Source organism: Oncorhynchus mykiss, chromosome 10, assembly GCF_013265735.2.
Source record: "Oncorhynchus mykiss isolate Arlee chromosome 10, USDA_OmykA_1.1, whole genome shotgun sequence".
NCBI classification, from domain to species: domain Eukaryota; kingdom Metazoa; phylum Chordata; class Actinopteri; order Salmoniformes; family Salmonidae; genus Oncorhynchus; species Oncorhynchus mykiss.
The window spans coordinates 74,692,041-74,708,754 of NC_048574.1; the positions used below are offsets into that span (position 1 = coordinate 74,692,041).

Sequence of the window (16,714 nt, forward strand, 5' to 3'; positions counted from 1 at the left end):
AGATAAATAATCTAAGAGACACTAAATAAGATAAAGAATCTAAGAGACACTAAATAAGAAAAATAATCTAAGAGACACTAAATAAGATAACGATTCTAAGAGACACTAAATAAGATGAAGAATCTAAGAGACACTAAATAAGATAAAGAATCTAAGAGACACTAAATAAGATAAAGAATCTAAGAGACACTAAATAAGATAAAGAATCTAAGAGACACTAAATAAGATAAAGAATCTAAGAGACACTAAATAAGATAAAGAATCTAAGAGACACTAAATAAGATAAAGAATCTAAGAGACACTAAATAAGATAAAGAATGTAAGAGACACTAAATAAGATAACGATTCTATGAGAAACTAAATAAGATGAAGAATCTAAGAGACACTAAATAAGATAAAGAATCTAAGAGAAACTAAATAAGATGAAGAATCTAAGAGACACTAAATAAGATAAAGAATCTAAGAGACACTAAATAAGATAAAGAATCTAAGAGACACTAAATAAGATAAAGAATCTAAGAGACACTAAATAAGATAAAGAATCTAAGAGACACTAAATAAGATAAAGAATCTAAGAGACACTAAATAAGATAAAGAATCTAAGAGACACTAAATAAGATAAAGAATCTAAGAGACACTAAATAAGATAAAGAATCTAAGAGACACTAAATAAGCTAACGATTCTAAGAGACACTAAATAAGATGAAGAATCTAAGAGACACTAAATAAGATAAAGAATCAAAGAGACACTAAATAAGATAAAGAATCTAAGAGACACTAAATAAGAAAAAGAATCTAAGAGCCCCATGTTACCCCAAACCCCATGTTACCCCAAACTCCATGTTACCCCAAACCCCATGTTACCCCAAACCCCATGTTACCCCAAACTCCATGTTACCCCAAACCCCATGTTACCCGAAACCCCATGTTACCCCAAACCCCATGTTACCCCAAACCCCATGTTACCCCAAACCCCATGTTACCCCAAACCCCATGTTACCCCAAACTCCATGTTACCCCAAACCCCATGTTACCCGAAACCCCATGTTACCCCAAACCCCATGTTACCCCAAACCCCATGTTACCCCAAACCCCATGTTACCCCAAACCCCATGTTACCCAAAACCCCCATGTTACCCCAAACCCCATGTTACCCAAAACCCCATGTTACCCAAAACCCCATGTTACCAAAACCCCATGTTACCCAAAACCCCATGTTACCCAAACCCCATGTTACCCAAAACCCCATGTTACCCAAAATCACATTTTTCCCAAAACCACATGTTACCCCAAACCCCATGTTACCCAAAACCCCATGTTACCAAACCCCATGTTACCCAAAACCCCATTTTACCCCAATCCCCATGTTACCCAAACCCCATGTTACCAAACCCCATGTTACCAAACCCCATGTTACCCAAACCTCATTTTACCCAAAATCCCATGTTACCCCTATGTTACCAAAACACCATGTTACTAAAACCCCATGTTACCCCCATGTTCCCAAAACACCATGTTCCCAAAACACCATGTTACTAAAACCCCATGTTATCCCAATGTTCCCAAAACACCATGTTACCAAAACACCATGTTACTAAAATCCCATGTTACCCAAAACACCATGTTACCCAAACCCCATGTTACCCAAACCACCATGTTACCCAAACCTCATGTTACCCAAGACCCCATGTTCCCCAAAACCCCATGTTACCCAAAACCCCATGTTACCCAAAACCCCATGTTACCCAAAACCCCATGTTACCCAAACCCCATGTTACCCAAAACACCATGTTACCCAAACTTCATGTTACCCAAACTCCATGTTACCCAAAACCCCATGTTACCCAAACCCCCATGGTCCCCAAACCCCATGTTACCCAAAACCCCATGTTACCCAAAACCCCATGGTACCACATGGTACCCAAAAACCATGTTACCCAAAACCCAATGTTACCCAAACCCCATGTTACCGTAATCCCCATGTTACCCAAAACCCCATGTTACCCAAAACCCAATGTTACCCAAACCCCATGTTACCCTAATCCCCATGTTACCCAAAACCCCATGTTACCCAAAACCCCATGTTACCAAAACCCCATGTTACCCAAAACCCCATGTTACCCAAACCCCATGTTACCCAAAACCCCATGTTACCCAAAACACCATGTGACTCTGGTGGTAAAAACCAAACTAAATGAATAATGGTGGTTGACCTAAGATCAGCATGTAGGGTCAGCTTCATTCTACTCCTACTCCGTCCCCTGGGCTGCTCTCTCCTCTCCCGGTCCAGCTTCAGCTCTGGAGCTCAGAGAGACCATCTCCATGGCATTGACATAAAGATCCATGCTGCTCACCCTGTTCACTCTCTTCTGCCTCCTGGTGGGCTAGGGAGACACAGCACCAACAGTCAGACATATCTCCATTCTCTCTCCCTCCCCCTCACCCTCTCCCTCTAGTTTATATGACTTGTAACATCTGAGTAAATGTCTTTACCTTGTAGTACAGGTAGATGGTGGTGATGGATGTCAGTAGGATCAGCAGCACTACAACGTGTCTGATGATGAAGGCTGGCAGAGGAGAGGCTGCAAACAGAAACACCTTTGATGAGGGGATAGATATGACAATAACATCAGCATGTAACAGTGCCAGCCACCCTCCCTCACAGGGCAACATGAGTAGTGGGCCTACAGTCACTGAGACAACATATGTTGATATCAGGCTGAAGCAGGACATCTGGAACAAGAGGAGAGAAAAAGAAAACGTAGCTCCTCAACTACTTTCCTCATTTAGATGTGACAATAACATGACATGTGACAGTGGTAGTGAGTAGAGACGTTCACTGAGATAACACTCAAACACAAAAGCATTCTGGGATATTTAAGTTGTATTTGATTCCTACTTGACTGAGTGATCTATTTAGTAAAGCAGACTGGCAAGTTAAACATTCATCATGAGAGGTGCAGAGGAAGTTGTATGAATGAAGGAAATCAGTTGAATGTAATTATAATATGTTGTTATTACCTGAGCAGATCACTGTGAATCCAGGAAGGAGATCATAACTTCTCCAACACTCCCTCAGTGAAGACTCAGGACCATAACAGATAACTTTAAACCCTCTAGTGGTGTTTCCAGGTAGTGCTGAAACAGTGGAGCCACAACCCAGCTGTCTACACACTACTGCAGCTACATTCTCCTGGTTCCTGTCATCAGCTCCCACAGTCCTCCACTCTCTCTGGTAGTACGACTCCACTCCACCAGCACAGCGACTGCCTCCTCCCACCAGCCTCACATCATCAGGCTCTGAGAAAAGAAGAGAGAGAGACAGTAATCTTACTATTTTCTCACTAAAACACACCTATATTGTCTCTCATATTCTTCACTCCAGGTGAGAAACAATGTTGATTGAGTGACAAACTGTTTCTTACCTGAGCAGGTGAGTCCAACAGCATTACCAGGTAGGCAGGTGTTGTTCTCTCTGTCTGAGGTGTCACAGTCCAGGAGAAGGGACTCATTGCCTTTACACTGGAACTCTTTATCCCAGGTCTGACCCTCACCTTCTCCATAGAGCCCCCCCTGTAGAGCTGCAGGAGACCCACAGCCAACATCCCTACAGACTACCTCTGCATCCTTCCGGTCAAAGTCAGCTTCACACACTGAGGCCCAGGACTGATTGGACTTCACCTCCACTCTCCCAGAGCAGAGACCAGCTCCATCCACAAGCCGCACAGACTCTGGAGAAAAAGAGTTGGTTGAACATTCAATCAGTTTTGTTGATGACACTGTCAAGGACTAAACACAAATATGTTGGATAAAAGATTGTAGTTTGCTATGTTTGATACTGTAAGAGGTAGAAATGGGTTCTTAGTCACTCAGGATCGGGTTGGGAACAATGCAGGCAGGAGACAGGAATAAGTTCACTTCACTTTATAGAAAATAAACAGCTGGACATCCATCAGGCAGCTTCACTTCAGTACCATCTGAACTACAATGATCTGCCCATGAACATCTCCCATAAACCAATATGACAAACACAAATATAATGTTTAAATACATCTGACATCTCTCCCTCTATTTAAATGAAATAAAACACATAAAACATGATACATGGTAATATTGTATAATGTATAAATAAATCTCTCAATATGACCAGTCTCTTACCTGAACAGATCACATGACGATAATATCCACCATAACAGACACCATGTGCTTCTATGTTGTCACACTGTCTAATAGAAGACTCATCTCCACTACAAATACTAAATAGTCTGACTCCTCTTCTTCCATCTTCAATCAGAGGTCCTCTAGATTCAGCTACAGGATTCCCACAGTCCAGCTCTCTACACACAACCTTAACCTCTCCGATCATTCTCCACCAACTAGAACATAGACTCAACCACTCTCCTCTGTAGAAGACTTCCACTGTCCCAGAACAGGAAGTGGTCCCATTCACCAGTCTGACTGAGAGTTCAGCTGTAAACAGCAGAGAGGAAAACACAGTGGTGAGGACAGATGATGACAGTGATTCTGTTATTCTAACAGCAGTAATGCTTTGTGGTTGACAAGTATTAGTAGTTCCATAAAACACTACTTGTTATTGGGGTTTAGAATGGTTTGTATGGACACATGACTTTCTCCATGTGGGATAATAAAGTTGACTAATATTGAACTGCTATAATCACTGTAGATTTATACTCTACCTACCTGGTGGACTGACGCTTTGAGCCTGGAGATCTGAGGAGAAAGAGTGAGACAGAGGAGAAAGAGACAGAGAGATAGAAAGAGAAAGAGAGACAGAGAGAAACAAAGGAGAAAGGGAGGAGTCAGAGGAAGAGAGAGGCAGAGGTTAAATGAACATCAACATGACCTTTCAAGATGTGATGGGGAAGACAGGCTTATCGTTGGTATGGTGCAACAACACCCATGTGTACATACACTATATATACAAAAGTATGTGGACACCCCTTCAAATGAGTGGATTCTTTTTCAGCCACACCCCTTCCTGACAGATGTATAAAATCAAGCACTCAGCCATGCAATCTCCATAGACAAACAGTGTCAGTAGAATTGAGTTAATGAACTCCTCTCCACTCCAATCCTCCCCTCTCTACTCTTTTCTCCCTCTCTTCTTCTCTCCTTTCCTCTTCTCCCCCCCTCATCTCCTCCTTCTCCCCCCTCTCCTTTTCTCCCCCTTCTCCCCCTCTCTCTTCATCGTCTCCCCATCTCTCCCTCTCTTCGCCTCAACTCCCCCCTCTACTCTTCTCCCCTCCTCCCCCTCTCTTCTACTCTTCTTCCCAATTCTACCCCTCCCCTCTCCTCGTCTCACCCCTCTGCTCTTCCACCCTCCCCTCCCACCTCTGCTCTTCTCCCCCTTTCTTCTCCTCCTCTCCCCTCTCTTCTTCTCCCCCTCTCTTCTCCTTTTCTCCCCTCCCCTCCCCTCTCCTTTTCTCCTCCTCTCCTTTCTCCTCCCCACTCACCTTCTCCCCCTCTCCTCTTCTCCCACCTCTCTTCTCCAACTCTCCTCTTCTCCCCCTTCTCCACCTCACTCTTCATCTTCATCTTCTCCACCCTTCTCCCCCTTCTCTCCTCCTCTCTTCTCCTCTTCTCCCCAATTCTACCCCTCCCCTCTCCTCTTCTCACCCCTCTGCTCTTCTCCCCCTCTCCATTTCTCCTCCCTGCTCCCACTCTCTTCTCCCCCTCTCCTCTTCTCCTCCCCCCCTTCTCCTCTTCTTCCCCTCCCCTTTTCTCCCCCTCTCCTCTCCTCCTCTCCACTCTCTTCTCCTTTTCTCCCCCTCTCATCTTCTCTTCTCTTCTCCCCCTCTCCTCCTCTCCCCTCCTCCTCTCCCCTCTCTTCTCCTCTTCTCCCCCTCTCTTCTCCTTTTCTCCCCTCTCTTCTCCTTTTCTCCCCTCTCTTCTCCTCTTTTCCCCTCTCTTCTCCTCTCTCTTCTCCTCTTCTCCCCTTCTCCCCTCTCTTCTCCTCTTCTCCCCTCCCCTCTCATTTTCTCCTCCTCTCCTCTCTCCTCCTCTCCCCCTCTTCTCCTCCCCCCTTTCTCCTCTTCTTCCCCTCACCTTATCTCCCCCTCTCTTCTCCTCTCCTCCCCCTCTCCTCTTCTCACCCTCTCCTCTCCTCCCCTCTCTTCTCCTCTTCTCCCCTTCTCTTCACCTCCTCTCCCCCTTATCCTCTTATCCTTTTCTCTTCTCTCCTTTTCTCCCCTCTCCTTTTCTCCCCCTCTCCTCTTCTCTTCTCCCCCTCTCCTCTCCACTCTCTTCTCCTCCTCTCTTCTCCTTTTCTCCCCCTCTCCTCTTCTCTTCTCCCCCTCTCCTCTCCACTCTCTTCTCCTCCTCTCTTCTCCTTTTCTCCCCCTCTCCTCTTCTCTTCTCCCCCTCTCCTCCCCTCTCCTCTCCTCTTCCCCCCTCTCCTCTTCTCTTCTCCCCCTCTCCTCTTCTCTTCTCCACCTCTCTTCTCCTCTTCCCCCCTCTCCTCTCCTCTTCTCACCCCTCTTGTCTTCTCCCCCTCTCCATTTCTCCTCCTTGCTCCCACTCTCTTCTCCCCCTCTCCTCTTCTCCTCCCCCCCTTCTCCTCTTCTTCCCCTCCCCTTTTCTCCCCCTCTCCTCTCCTCCTCTCCAATCTCTTCTCCTTTTCTCCCCCTCTCATCTTCTCTTCTCCCCCTCTCCTCCTATCCCCTCCTCCTCTCCCCTCTCTTCTCCTCTTCTCCCCCTCTCTTCTCCTTTTCTCCCCTCTCTTCTCCTCTTCTCCTTTTCTCCCCTCTCTTCTCCTCTTCTCCCCTCTCTTCTCCTCTTCTCCCTCTCTTCTCCTCTTCTCCCCCTCTCTTCTCCTCTTCTCCCCCTTTCCTCTTCTCCCCTCCCCTCTCTTCTCCTCTTCTCCCCTCTCTTCTCCTTTTCTCCCCTCTCTTCTCCTCTTCTCCCCCTTTCCTCTTCTCCCCTCCCCTCTCATTTTCTCCTCCTCTCCTCTCTCCTCCTCTCCCCCTCTTCTCCTCCCCCCTTTCTCCTCTTCTTCCCCTCACCTTATCTCCCCCTCTCTTCTCCTCTCCTCCCCCTCTCCTCCCCTCTCTTCTCCTCTTCTCCCCTTCTCTTCACCTCCTCTCCCCCTTATCCTCTTATCATTTTCTCTTCTCTCCTTTTCTCCCCTCTCCTTTTCTCCCCCTCTCCTCTCCACTCTCTTCTCCTCTTCTCCCCTCTCTTCTCCTCTTCTCCTCCCACCTCGGATCTTCTCCCCATCTCTTCTCCTTTTCTCCCCTCTCTTTTCCTCTTCTCCCCCTCTCTTCTCCTTTTCTCCCCTCTCTTCTCCTTTTCTCCCCCTCTCCTCTTCTCTTCTCCCCCTCTCCTCTCCTCTCCTCTTCTCCTCCCACCTCGGATCTTCTCCCCCTCTCCTCCTCTCCCCCTCTCTTCTCCTTTTCTCCCCTCTTCTCTTCTCCCCCTCTCTTCTCCTTTTCTCCCCTCTCTTCTCCTCTTCTCCACCTCTCCTCTCCTTTTCTCCCCTCTCTTCTTCTCCCCCTTTCCTCTTCTCCCCTCCACTCCCCTCTCCTTTCTCCTCCCCACTCGCATTATCTCCCCCTCTCTTCACCTCCTCTCCCCCTTATCCTCTTATCCTCTTCTTTTCTCCCTCTCTCGTTTTCTCCCCTCCCCTCTTCTCCAGCCTCTTCTCCCTCCCTCTCTTCTCCTCTTCTGACCCTCTCTTCTCGTCTTCTCCCCTCCCCTCTTCTCCCCTTCCCTCTTCTCCCTCCCTCTCTTCTCCTCTTCTGACCCTCTCTTCTCCTCCCTTCTCCCCCCCTTCTCCTCTTCTTCTCCTCCCCTTTTCTCCCCCTCTCCTCTCCTCCTCTCCACTCTCTTCTCCTTTTCTCCCCCTCTCATCTTCTCTTCTCTTCTACCCCTCTCCTCCTCTCTTCTCCTCCTCTCCCCTCTCTTCTCCTCTTCTCCCCCTCTCTTCTCCTTTTCTCCCCTCTCTTCTCCTCTTCTCCCCCTCTCCTCTCCTCTCCTCTCTTCTCCTCTTCTCCCCTCTCTTCTCCTTTTCTCCCATCTCCTCTTCTCCCCCTTTCCTCTTCTCCCCTCCCCTCTCATTTTCTCCTCCTCTCCTCTCTCCTCCTCTCCTCTCCCCCTCTTCTCCCCCCTTCTCCTCTTCCCCTCGCCTTATCTCCCCCTCTCTTCTAGTCTCCTCCCCCTCTCCTCTTCTCACCCTCTCCTCTCTCCTCCTCTCCTCTCCTCTCCCCTCTCTTCTCCTCTTCTCCCCTTCTCTTCTCCACCTCTCTTCACCTCCTCTCCCCCTTATCCTCTTATCCTCTTCTCTTCTCTCCTTTTCTCCCCTCTCCTCTTCTCCCACTTTCCTCTTCTCCCCTCCCCTCTCCTTTTCTCCCCCTCTCCTCTCCTCCCCTCTCTTCTCCTTTTCTCCCCTCTCTTCTCCTCTTCTCCCCCTCTCGTCTCCTTTTCTCCCCTCTCTTCTCCTTTTCTCCCCCTCTCCTCTTCTCTTCTCCCCCTCTCCTCTCCTCTCCTCTTCTCTTCTCCACCTCTCTTCTCCTCTTCCCCCCTCTCCTATTCTTTCCCTCCCACCTCTGATCTTCTCCCCCTCTCCTCTTCTCCTCCCTTCTCCTCCTCTCCTCTTCTCCCCCTCTCTTCTCCTTTTCTCCCCTCTCTTCTCCTCCTCTCTTCTCCTTTTCTCCCCTCTCTTCTTCTCCCCCTTTCCTCTTCTCCCCTCCCCTCCCCTCTCCTTTCTCCTCCTCTCCTCTCTCCTCCCCACTCGCCTCATCTCCCCCTCTCTTCTCTCACCTCTCTTCTCCTCCCCCTCTCCTCTTCTCACCCTCTCCTCCCCTCTCTTCTCCCCTCTCTTCTCCTCTTCTCACCTTCTCTTCTCCACCTCTCTTCACCTCCTCTCCCCCTTATCCTCTTCTTTTCTCCCTCTCTCGTCTTATCCCCTCCCCTCTCTTCTCGTCTTCTCACCTCCCCTCTCTTCTCGTCTTCTCACCTCCCCTCCCTTCTCGTCTTCTCCCCTCCCTTCTTCTCCCCTCCCTCTTCGCCAGCCTCTTCTCCCTCCCTCTCTTCTCCTCTTCTGACCCTCTCTTCTCCTCTTCTCCCCCTCTGCTCTTCTCCCCCTCTCTTCTCCTCCCTTCATCTCCCAGTCTCTCTTCTCCTCTTCTGTCCCTCTCTATTCCCCCCTTTTCTCCCCCTCTCCTCTTCTCCCCCTTTCCTCTTCTGACCCTCTTTTCTCCTCATTTACCAGTCTCTCTTCTCCTACCCCTCCCCTATTCTCCCCCTCTCCTCTCCTTTTCTCCCAGTCTCTCTTCTCCTCTTCTCCCCCTCTCTTCTTCATCCACTCCCTCCTCTCCTCTTCTCCCCCCTGTCCTATTCTCCCCCTCTCTTCTCCCCCCTCTACTCTTCCCCTCCTCTCCACTTCTTTCCCTGCCCTCTTCTCCCCCTTTCCTCTTCTCTCCCTTTCCTCTTCTCCCCTTCTCCTCTCCTCTTCTCCCTCTCTGTTCTCCTCTTCTCCCCCTTCTCCCTTTCTCCTCTTCTCCCCTCCCCTTCTCTCTCTCCTCTTCTCCCCCTTCACCCCCTCTCTTCTTGCCCTCCCCTCCCCTCTCTCCTCTTCTCCCCCTTTCCTCTTTTCCCCCTCTCCCCCTCTCTTCTCCTCTTCTCCCCCTCTCTTCTCATAGTCTGCCTATCATCTACTCTTCTGCCCCTATCTTCCCCCTCATCTCCCCCTCTCCTCTTTTCCCCCCTCTGCCCTTCTCCCCCTCTCTTCTCCTCTTCTCCCCCTCTCCTTCTCTTCCTGCACTCTCATCATCTCCCCCCTCTCCTCTTCCCCTTCTCCTCTTCTGACCCTTTATTCTCCTCTTCTTCCCCTCTACTCCCCCCCTCCCCTCTTCTCCCCCTTTTCTCGTCACCCCCTCCCCTCTCCTCTTCTCCCTGTTGCTTCTCTTCCCCTCTACTCCCCCCCTCTTCTCCTCTCCACTCTTCTCCTCTCCTCTCCTCCCCTTCTCCTCTCCTCTACTCCCCCTTGCTTCTCTTCTCCTCCCCTCTCCTCTCCATTTCATTCTGTACTCCAACATCTGCCTGGTATTCAAGATAACACACAACATTGCAGCACCAAATTTGTTTTCATCAACCTCAGACTTAAATATCAGTGTTCCATGAACCTCCACCAGGGGAACTGTAGAATCCTCAAACGGTCCACCACCTTCTCCCAAACTGCCTTCTCATACAAACCAATAAAGACATGGAATGGTCTCACCTCAACATGGATCTAATCCAATCAGACGTGTCTCACCTCAACATGGAACTAGTCCAATCAGACGTGTCTCACCTCAACATGGATCTAGTCCAATCAGACGTGTCTCACCTTAACATGGATCTAGTCCAATCAGACGTGTCTCACCTCAACATGGATCTAGTCCAATCAGACGTGTCTCACCTCAACATGGATCTAGTCCAATCAGACGTGCCTCACCTCAACATGGATCTAGTCCAATCAGACATGCCTCACCTCAACATGGATCTAGTCCAATCAGACGTCTCACCTCAACATGGATCTAGTCCAATCAGACGTGTCTCACCTCAACATGGATCTAGTCCAATCAGACGTGTCTCACCTCAACATGGATCTAGTCCAATCAGATGTGTTCACACTGATATTGATCTAATAGGCAACAGTGACTTTTTAATGACAGAATAAACACTAAAAGACACATTACATTTAAATAGCTGTAATAACTTAGCTCTGTACACTATTCTGATTAGATGCTATTTAATGCTGTGTTTGGACACAGGTTTCTATAGGAACACTAAGACACCTGGATCACATATTGAGATGTGCCTTTAGTTAAGTAAATCAGCTGTTACAAAAGGTGACAGTTGTAGGTGTCACGACTTCCGCCGAAGTCGGTCCCTGTCCTTGTTCTGGCGGTGAAGAAGGAAGGCGGTCTGCGCCCGTGCATTGACTATCAAGGTATCAACCAAATCACTGTGAGGTACATCTACCTCCTGCCTCTCATATCCAGTGCGATAGAGTCAATGCACAGGGCTTCTTCACAAAATTGGATCTCAGGAGCGTTTACAACCTGGTGCGTATCCGGGAGGGGGACGAGTGGAAGACGTCATTTAGTACCACCTCAGAGCACTATGAGTACCTTGTCATGCCGTACGGGTTGATGTCTTCCAGGCCTTTGTAGACGAGATTTTCCGGGACCTGCACGGGCAGGGTGTAGTGGACCACATTCTGATATACTCTGCTAAACGCGCCAAGTGTGTGTCCCTGGTGCGCAAGGTACTTGGTCGACTGTTGGAGCCTGACCTGTACGTCAAGGCTGAGAAATGTCTGTTTTTCCAACAGTCCGTCTCCTTCCTAGGGTACCGCATTTCCACTTCAGGGGTGGAGATGGAGAGTGACCGCATTTCCACTTCAGGGGTGGAGATGGAGAGTGACTGCATTTCCACTTCAGGGGTGGAGATGGAGAGTGACCGCATTTCCACTTCAGGGGTGGAGATGGAGAGTGACCGCATTTCCACTTCAGGGGTGGAGATGGAGAGTGACCGCATTTCCACTTCAGGGGTGGAGATGGAGAGTGACCGCATTTCCACTTCAGGGGTGGAAATGGAGAGCGACTGCATTTCAGCCGTTTACCACGGTAAAGGGAGTGCAGCGGTTTCTATGGTTTTCCAACTACTACCGGAGGTTTATCCGGGGCTTTGGTCAGGTAGCCAACTACTACCGGAGGTTTATCCAGGGCTTTGGTCAGGTAGCCAACTACTACCGGAGTTTTATCCAGGGTTTTGGTCAGGTAGCCAACTACTACCGGAGGTTTATCCAGGGCTTTGATCAGGTAGCCAACTACTACCGGAGATTCATCCAGGGCTTTGATCAGGTAGCGACTCCCATTACCTCACTGCTGAAGGGGGGACCGGTGCGACTGCAGTGGACGGCTGAAGCGGACAGGGCTTTTGGTCACCTGAGGGCTCTGTTTACCTCGGCTCCCCTGCTGGCTCATCCGGATCTGGGATAGGAGCCGTGCTCCCTCAGCGCTCGGGTACGTCACTAAAGCTCCGCCCCTGTACTTTCTTTTAAAATAATCTCAGCCCGGCGGAGCGAAACTATGATGTGGGGGACCGGGAGCTGTTGGCTGTTGTCAAGGCTCTGAAGGTGTGGAGACATTGTCTTGAGTGGGCTAAACACCATTTTCTCATCTGGACTGACCACCGCAATCTGGAGTACATCCGGGCATCGAGGAGACGGAGCGGCCCATAGATCACTGATCATAGATCAGAGGAGCGGTCCATAGATCACACTCCCGAACTTCCGGCCTCTTGCCTGGTGGCACCGGTAGTGTGGGAGCTGGATGCGGACATCGAGCGGGCGTTACATACAGAGCCCACTCCCCTCCACCTGCCCAGAGGGAAGTTACAGCCCTTACCCATTCCACAACGACTGTGGTCGCACCTGTCTGTGGACTTCCTCAAGGATCTTCCTCCCTCATGATCCGGGTCGTTGTGGATCGGTTCTCTAAGTCACGCGGTCTCCTTCCTTTTCCCAGTCTCCCTACGGCCCTACAGACTGAGGAGGCCCTTACACATGTCTCATGGGCACTATGGGGTGCCAGAGGATATAGTGTCTGATCGAGGTCCCCAGTTCACGTCAAGGGTCTGGAGGGCGTTCATGGAACGTCTCGGGGCCTCGGTCAGCCTTACCTCTGGTTTTCACCTCCGCCATCGGGTTTTCACCGGTCTGGCACTCGACCCGAAACCTGCCCCTCCGCCTGCCCTGCCGGAAGCTGGGCCGGCGGATTGTGGGGCCATTCAAAGTCCTGAGGAGACTGAACGAGGTTTGCTACAGGTTACATCTTCCTCCCGATTACCGTATTAACCCCTCGTTCCATGTGTCTCTCCTCAGGCCGGTGGTGGCTGGTCCACTCCAGGAGTCTGAGGTGCAGGTGGTTCCTCCGCCCGCTCTGGACATCGAGGGGGCCCCGGTGTTTGCTTTTCGAGCCATACTGGACTCGAGGCGTCAGGCGAAAGTCCATCAGTACCTCGTGGAGTGGGAGGGGTACGGTACGGAGGAGAGATGCTGGGTGCCGGTGGAGGACGTTTTGGACCGTTCGTTACTGCGGGAGTTCCACCGTCTCCATCCGGATCGCCCTGCGTGTCAAGGGGGGGGTACTGTTACAACTTCCACAGAAGTCGGTCCCGCTCCTTGTTCGGGCAGCGACGTCACCGGCCTTCTAGCCATCGTCACCGGCCTTCTAGCCTTCGCCACCGGCCTTCTAGCCATCACCACCGGCCTTCTAGCCATCGCCACCGGCCTTCTAGCCATCGCCACCGGCCTTCTAGCCATCGCCACCAGCCTTCTAGCCATCGTCACCGGCCTTCTAGCCATCGCCACCGGCCTTCTAGCCATCGCCACCGGCCCTCTAGCCATCGCCGATCCACTTTTCATTTTCCATTTGTTTTGTCTTTGTTTTACACGCCTGGTTCCAATTCCAAATGACATGTTCATTATTTAACCCTCTGTTTTCCTCATGGTTTTTGTGCCGGACTGTTTTATGTATGTTTGGTCTGTTACTGTGGGCTCGGTATTTACGACACGTTATTGGAATATTTGAGTAAAGTTACATGTGTTACTCATCTCTACTGTCCTGACTCCTCTGCACCAGCTACCCAGACCATTACAGTAGGACTGTTAACAAAGTAGCTGAATTGTCAAAGACTGAGGTCACCCAAAGAAAAGTAATCCAGAACTTTCTCTTGTAAAAAATTACAAATCTACCACTTTCATACAAACACCTCGATACACAGCAGGACACCTACACTGAATCCATCCAACAAACATCCTGATTTGTTTTAATGAACACTTTTTATGACACTAAAATAACCTTCAACTACAGTATATATGATGGGATTATTGTCATTGTTACATTATATAGGCTACAGGAAGTTATATTCTTCCATTGTAAATAACAGGTTCTCCCTCCATCTACAATCATCAGGTCTCCTTGCAGATGAACAGAATGTCTTGGAAAGCCAGACCTTTAGACCTCATATTTCTGTCCAATACATTGCGGATTTTTTTCATATTTATTCTTTCCTTACAAGTTGGGATTTAAATTGATGGACACACCATGATGTCTCAGTGAAAAATGTATTACGTAGTATCTACCATTTCCATTACTATTTATCTAGCATCTCGTCCATGTGTCCAACCGCATGCGACCACCTGCAAAAGGTACCTGCATCAGTATAGTTGCCTAGCTGTGTAAAAGGTACCTGCATCAGTATAGTTGCCTAGCTGTCTAAAAGATAGCGTTAGGAAGTAGTTTGGGGCTGTAGGGTATGGCTAAATGGGATGTGTAGAAATACAGCTAAACCTAGGGTATGGCTAAATGGGGTGTGTAGAAATACAGATAAACCTAGGGTATTGCTAAATGGGGTGTGTAGAAATACAGATAAACCTAGGGTATGGCTAAATGGGGTGTGTAGAAATACAGATAAACCTAGGGTATGGCTAAATGGGGTGTGTAGAAATACAGATAAACCTAGGGTATGGCTAAATGGGGTGTGTAGAAATACAGATAAACCTAGGGTATGGCTAAATGGGGTGTGTAGAAATACAGCTAAACCTAGGGTATGGCTAAATGGGGTGTGTAGAAATACAGATAAACCTAGGGTATGGCTAAATGGGGTGTGTAGAAATACAGATAAACCTAGGGTATGGCTAAATGGGGTGTGTAGAAATACAGATAAACCTAGGGTATGGCTAAATGGGGTGTGTAGAAATACAGCTAAACCTAGGGTATGGCTAAATGGGGTGTGTAGAAATACAGATAAACCTAGGGTATGGCTAAATGGGGTGTGTAGAAATACAGATAAACCTAGGGTATGGCTAAATGGGGTGTGTCGAATCCCTCCACCAGTTGTAGCTCATTTACTATAAACTCGAAAGTAGTATTTGGAGAACAGCAAAAACTAACAGAAATGTCCCCAGACATTCACTATTTAACTGTACTTGAATGCTTAAAAGGTCGCAAAATGTTTTATATCGGTTATCGGTATGGTTTATTTTTGGCAAGGAAAATATTGGATATCAGTATCGGCCAAAAATTCACTATCGGTGCATCCCTAATAATAAGGTTGGTAACAAGATGGAACATCATTGTGGAAATCTGTTGCAGCTCAAGTCGACTACAACATCCACAATGCAATGCGCTCTGTGTGGGCTGGCTGGCTGGCTAGCTAAATGTATCTACACACAATAATACCAAAGACAATATCAGCATGTGAAGTAGCTGACTAGTTGTTAAATCACCTAAACAAACTGCACTATCAATTTAGGAGTCTCCAATCTCACCATGTTCAACCTGCAGATCGATGTGTCTCACAGAGTGGAGTTTAAATCACAACGGCAGATATACTTTTGAGGAAACGTTGACGATACTACGTCATTGGCCCACGCGGTGCATTCTGGGCGACTCTGGGACAGGGATCGCTCTCCATCACGGAGTGAATGGAGTCTACTGGGCGCTAGCTCAAAAACCCAACATTAACACGAATTTAGTCAACAAGAAGTACAACATTACTAGTCTTTACCGAGATGTGAGGTAATTAACTTGTTATTTGTAGTATCGTATAGCTTTGGAATCGTGGCATTACGTACTTTCGACGAAAATAGGCACATTTCTCGACAAGGAATTGCATGACGATTATCTTAACAACCGCGTGACGCAGCATGACAACCTGAACGTGATTGGTTGATAGTCTGCTGGGAAGGGCGTTACAAATTGATTCATTATATTAGATTCCCATCTCCTTTTCTATAATATCTCTGGCAAAGGCACCACGCAATGCATCCTGGACTAAAGAGGCAGACAAATAGGAGAAACGTGTTAGACCCTCCGTTAAATTACCAGTTTCTCAAGGCAGGAATATCACAAAAATATGATCAATGGCTCATTCGAGAGAAGACCTCCCGAGTTAAATCGTCCAGTATTGAAATCTGACATGTATGAATAACGTTTTCGCGATCTAAAATTCATATTCCTATTAACTTCCAGTGTAGTGAGACTTTATCACGGTGCGACGTCATACCGGACATATTTCTGCCTGCTTGAAGGCAAATGACTCAGATACACATGAAAACATGAAATGACGCAGGGAATCGATAGAACATCACTCAGAAATGAACAAAAACAATACAATATTTAACCTTCACCTGAACCCACACCGCTGATTGGACAGCGCCTCCATACAGGAAGGCAATGCATAGTGGGGCTCCGTGGCCTGTGGTTGAATGAACAACGTTTATGTCCAGCAGCCAGCTAGAAATATTCAGTTTGTGGGCAGTTAAACATTTTTTTGGGCTCAGTTGAGTATCATAAAATAATATGGAAATAATTACAGTCACGCAGATCTTTAGAAATTGTAGGATCAATTGTAAAGTGTCACTCGTGAAAAACGTTGCCGCCCCCCTGCTATAATGTATATGAAGTCACCCTTGTGGAGCGTTTCGTATAGTGGACTATGACAGTGTCAATGTCTCATGTTCTTCCCACCTACATTGTTGCTCTGCATTCAGAGATGTTCCTAATGATGTCTGCACCCAGATCATGTTGTATTTTCCTGTCTGCATTATTCTCCAGGGAAAGGAAACATTCTGTGAACACTGAAGCATTGCATCAACAAGGTGTCTCTGATAATATTGAAACATTGTATAAATGAATGATGC

At 48.1% G+C, this 16,714-nt stretch overlaps 1 long non-coding RNA gene across 1 annotated transcript; it reads right to left on the minus strand.

Annotated features, from left to right (window-relative positions):
- Window positions 1-4,022: 4,022 nt before the first annotated feature.
- Window positions 4,023-15,684, minus strand: LOC118936766. Its single transcript, XR_005034230.1, has 3 exons — window positions 15,341-15,684; window positions 4,702-4,731; window positions 4,023-4,470 (listed from the first exon to the last, which is right to left on the minus strand). It is a non-coding gene; the product is annotated as an uncharacterized LOC118936766 (long non-coding RNA).
- Window positions 15,685-16,714: the final 1,030 nt, after the last annotated feature.